Raw genomic sequence first — 5,639 nt, 5'->3', positions numbered from 1 at the left:
TCTTCTTTTGAACTGAAAAAAAATCTACAGAACAGGAAGAGACTAGCTCCCTCCACCCCCTGTACATTTCCTCCCCAGTTACCACCCCATCACCAGATATAGGAGGTGCCCAGAGGGTCTCAAAGGGTTCTGCTCAGATCTGGGACCACTTTGGTCAGGAAGGGAGCTGGGCTCAAGTTTCACACAAACAGGAGTCAGAGCTTCATATCCCAGACTGTTGAGCTAAGGAGCACCTAAGTTAACGTTTCCAAATCCAAGCAGCATTACTTAGGCTCTTTGAGGTGGGGCCTGAGACTCCCAAATGATTGTATTCTACAGTGCAGAAATGTACCCCAGGGGCTGAATGGGATTCTTGCATTACAGGTGGGATCTAGGGCAACTTCACATCCTATATAGGAGGAACCACGACTGCTTGGGCCTGACCAGGGCTCTTGCTATGTTCACTGAATTTCAAGGATTCGACCTTTAATAATTGGCAACACGTACCTATGAAGAGACTTCAGCTGGCTGGCTGGGTTTCTGGGAGAGGAGACCTATATTCTAATAACCGAGCCATGCTCCTGGGGTCTGGGTTGGAGCTAATCTTAGGTTCCCAGTCCTGGCATGTAGTTTGTATACAGACCACTGGGCAGACTTAGGCCCCTAGGGACTTTGGGCAGTGCCTGGACTCAAGTAGAGGACAAGGGTGAAGCCTGATCAGGAGAAGTTCAGAGGCCCTTGCCACTGCAACTTAAGGAGAGTGGTGTTGTTGCTGGGTGCAGACACCTTCTGTTTCTTCATCTGTACTTGTGAGTGCCCAGTGAATTGCAGCTAGGTGGCTCTCAAGTTGATTTTGGTGGCCACCAGCAGTGCCTTTCACTCCTTTCATCTTCTTGCTCTGGAAAGTGAGTACACAGCTCTCAGGCAGTGGGGACACTGCGGGACCTGGTACTTGAGCAGCTCTGTGACTTTGGAACCATGCACAGTACACAGGACAGTGTATGGTGGCTTCTGGGGTTGTCCTGCCCCTGCCCCCAACCGGAACTGGGGCCCTTATCCAATACAAACTTCTTGGGCAGTGTCTGTTCCTCTGGCTTTGATTCCCTCTCAGGAACTACATCACCCTGCTGACCTTCACAGGCTTCATCCTCCCTCTTTCTTGGTTTCCACAACCTCTGCTTCATAGCTCACTGTATGTGTCTTCTGCTCACAACTATCCCTTGAAGCAGCCTAGGCACTGTACAAGGAAGGTCGCCCAGCCCATATGCAACACTGGTCGGGGGCTGCTGGCCTGTTTGCAGATGCCATAGTAGAATCCTAGCAAGTGGGTGAAGCCCTCTGGGCTCTGGAAGGCAGAACTCTGGCTCTGGGTCCCCTGTGCTTGTCGCTTCTCACTGACATCTCCCAGCTTGGCTGCCGGCTTCAGCAGATTAGGGGTGACTTCATTGGCCACGTCAAAGATCTCCTTGTAGATCTCCTTGTCCCCCGGGCGGTAGTTGTAGTCCTGGATGACAGTGGCCGTGTTGGTCCAGGACTGAAGGCCTTCACACACATTGCAGTTGCAAAATGGTAGCCAAACAGGCACAGGTGGGAGTAGATGTGCTCATCCTGGTAGGAGGTCTTGGCTGAGGCAATCCCCTTGTCTACCACAAGGATAAGTGGGTCAGGCCAACCAGGGATGGGCTTCAGCTCCTCCAGCTATGCCAGGTTCCCTAGTGCTATAGGGTACCTTTCCAGATGTCCCAGGTCAGAAACAACCAGAGCAACTTCTGTAGTAGCTCAACAACTCCAAGGAGTCAGTGTGCAGGTTGATGGGAGGGTTCATGCCACATCCATGAATGCCACTTCCATCTTTCCCGTCACAACGCACATATGTTCCTGTCAGGTACAGTCAGCTCTGGTCAGCCACACCAGCCTTCACTGGCTCCTATGGTCCTTGTTACCTTTGTCATGCCAAGAGACATAGGCTGCTCTATATGACATCAGAGACTTTTTTAGCAGTTCAAGACAAGAAGCGCTACCTCTCACGGCTAGAGGGACAAGTGGAGAACACCAGGGATCTGGGCAGTGAAGTGGGCATAGACGGCCATGATAACGGACAGGGACAGGTTGGCCACGGGCAAAGCTGGTGAAGCCACGGGAGGATCATGCATTGGGCTAGGCTGGAAGGTGAGCTTTCGGGCACATTGGTGGGGATGACACCATTATCAGCCAGCACCTGCTCCATGAAGCCCAGTACCAAGGAGAGGAGCACGAGGTCGGGCTCCTTCTGGCCCAGCACATAGCGAACAGGCATGCCAAGTTGTAGATGGAATGCAGACAGAACAGCATCTTCTAGGAGGCATTCAGCCTCATGACGGTGAGCGGCGGCCACGTCGCACACAAGGTACCACATACCCACTGCCTGGAGCCTACTTAAGATACAAACTTTTTTTAAATTAATTAATTTTCTATTTTTATTTTATGTGTATGAGTGTTATGCCTGAATGTAGGTAAGTGTACCAGTATAATGCAGCGCCTGTGTAGGACAGAAGAGGACTGTCAGAGCCCCTGGAATGGGAGTTTATGATGATTGTTAGCCTCCATGAAGTGCTGGGATTTGAATCTGGGTCTTCTGCAAGAACAGCTAGTGCTCTTAACTGCTGAGCTATCTCTCCAGACCCATAGGCACAGAAATTTTTAAGGATAGTAATAAAGAAAACTAAATGGGCAGATTGTTCTACTCTTTTCTGTTATGCTTTTTTTTCTTAAGAAAAGCAGTCATTATGCTGCCATCCCTCACACAACATGCTTTTTTGTCATGGCTACCTTTAATATTTTTTTCATCATTAGTTTTCTAAAAAATAATTCTAATGTATGTTTTTATTTTGATGAAGGTTTTATTGAAGATTCTGCATCATGATTTCTAATCTTTGACTAATGTATATGTAGTTTCATTTTTTTAATTTTTCAGGGAGAGGGTGGTTTTCTTGTCTTAACAATATGAAGATAAAATGACAATCTTATTTCAATCTTTACCATATATAACCCTCCTCTAAAGCAATCAACATTAGTTACATATAAATATCTCTTCTAGTATTATATAAACAAGGCATAATTCATACATTATACACATACTCCGATAAGTTGGTCTTATATGAAAGCAATGTGCCATGCATTGTTCTACACTTGGCCTATTCCATTTAATGAAGCATCATGACTATCCTTCCAAGTAGTAATATCTAGGAAAAAAACTAAACTATTTCACTAAATAAAGACCTGTCATTTTAAAAGAACCACTAGGACAATTGTTTTAACTATTACTTGATAGATAGCCATCAAGTGTTTTACAGTACATTACAACTTTTTAAATATAATTAATTTGCAGTACCTAATTGGTATGTAGATCCTTTCAGTTCTTTCTGTAATGAGTTCCCAGGGAATTCTTCTTCCAGTCTGCATTTATTTCGTATTTTTTAATAAAGTGGCTATAATGTGACTTTAGTCATCCTTAATTATGAGATTCAATGACAAATCAGGATTTCCTCTGAGTTACATTTTGCATAGTCAAAACTAAATTAGGGTTTTCAATGATGTAACCAATTTTAGTATATTTTTAAAAGACCTCATTCCTAGGAAATGAGAAACCATCTTGAAGGAAGCCATGAAAAATTGAGCCGCATGTAAATTATTTACTCAGTTGACTTAAAGATTTCAGGAAATCAATGGGAAAGAAACAAATGGGATAAGACCCTTTAAAGGGGCAAGAATTAATTAGGATAAAAGAAGAAAAAGGAAACATCTAGACGGGTCTTCCTATACAGCAAAGGCTGATCATAGATACAATGTGCTTGGGGAAGTGTGAGCACTTAATTTTTAACTGTAGATATTTATACGGTGCTATTTGATGCTTCTAAATATGTATGTATTGTGAAATGTGTAAATCAGAGTTGGCATATCCACCTCCTCATATGTTTAGCATTTTCTTGTGATGTAAGCATTTAAAATATTTCTTCTAACTCTTTTGAAATGTTGCATATTACTTTTCCCACCTGTAAAATAGAACATGATACCCTGTTTCTCCTGTGTGATTTCCAACCTCTATGATCATCATTCTACTCTTAAATTCTATGAGATCTATTTACTTTATTAAAAATTTGAAACGTGAGAATAGAAATGGCAAAAGATGACATGTGATTAAAATGCATGGGTCAAGTTTAATATAAGAGTACTGTCTAGGGACCCATTCTCCCAGGGCTCAGGAACCACTGCAGAACTGAGGGCAGAAAGATTGTAAGAACCAGGGGAGGAGGTACATGACCATATAGAAACAGTCTTATAGGCTTCTGGGACGTGACACATATGAACCTACAGCAATGGTGTCAGCATGCACAAAACCCATGCAAACCCAACCACACAAAGACCCAACACAGAACTGTGGAAATGGGCAGCAGGCCCCAACCTTAGTCTAAGAACTATTGGCAGATGATTACTGCTGATTTAAAGAATTAATCTTCTTTAAAGAAGAGACTCTGGATAGACTGACTAGACCCCAGTGGATGAATTTGCCCTGAAGGACGTTAGGTACACTGACTTGAAGGTATGGGCCTTAGCATATATAACAGAATACATGAAATTCAGTGTGGGGGGTGGGTTGTTTCAAGGTGCAGATGTGGGAGGGAATAAAAAGATGATTAACATGTTTTGTAGGAAATGCACAAATTTCAATAAAAAGTAGACATTGAAAAAAATGTATGGAACAAACCAAACAAAATTCCTCCTGTTAGTTTGTGCTATCAACAAAAATGTTAGCTGATTTTCTCCGTTTCAAATATATTGTAACAATATAGCCACTTAACCTTGTATGTCTTAATTATTTTTCTTCATTTTTGAAACAAAGAATAATGTAACCCAGTTCATGTTTCTTCAGATTTCTAAGAGCTGTCTCATTAGAAGCAGGAAACTGGGTGTTAAATTACAATCATTTAATTTCAAATACAGCTATCAATTACAAAAATGAATTAATTAAATTAATATTTTTTTCAACAATTCTATTCACTTGTTTAAATTTTATGATTTCCAATACAAACAATCACATTAAAATTTAGATGTAAGACATACAAGGGTGCAAACATCTTAGTGTCAATTGCATTAAAAATTAAGTTTTCTTATGAAACTCTGTATTTTAATAATGAAATGGAGATCTTTTTAAGGGTTAAAACCTCATTTAATTTTATGTCTTATAGGGTTTATACTGAGTACAACGTTGTATAACTGTAATAATTCAACTGTAAACCTAAACATTTACAGCCAATTTTGAAAGAAATGCATCTTAGCTCAGGAAAATGTTATTGCATATGTCAATGCTGTTGTAATGAAATGCTTCTTCTAAGTATGTGGTTATTAAATAAATAATTAAAAAAAATTTAGATGTTAATCTGAAAGTTTACCATTTAATTTTATGTCACATTTTTCTTCGTTAAATTTCGGATTATTTTCATTATGATTTTGAAGCAATTAACTTAGAAAAAAGTAATTTTCAGGTTTGTATAATTAGAGTAGATGTTAGTCTCCTACACTAGAAAGAAGGAAAATAGGAAGGTTTTCAGATTTCCCTTCAAAGGTATCAGACAGAAGCGATCACGCACACTTTACATTCTCCTTTGCTTGGTAATTCCTGT

At 40.9% G+C, this 5,639-nt stretch overlaps 1 pseudogene; it reads right to left on the bottom strand.

The window, feature by feature from the left end:
- Nucleotides 1-696: 696 nt before the first annotated feature.
- LOC103747986 lies at nt 697-1,962 on the bottom strand (annotated as a pseudogene).
- Nucleotides 1,963-5,639: the final 3,677 nt, after the last annotated feature.

The sequence above is a fragment of the Nannospalax galili genome, unplaced genomic scaffold (genome assembly GCF_000622305.1).
Source record: "Nannospalax galili isolate Female #2095 unplaced genomic scaffold, S.galili_v1.0 scaffold65, whole genome shotgun sequence".
Lineage (NCBI taxonomy): Eukaryota > Metazoa > Chordata > Mammalia > Rodentia > Spalacidae > Nannospalax > Nannospalax galili.
The sequence above is the reverse complement of the archived record's forward strand: the minus strand, read 5'-3'. Positions and strand labels throughout refer to the sequence as shown.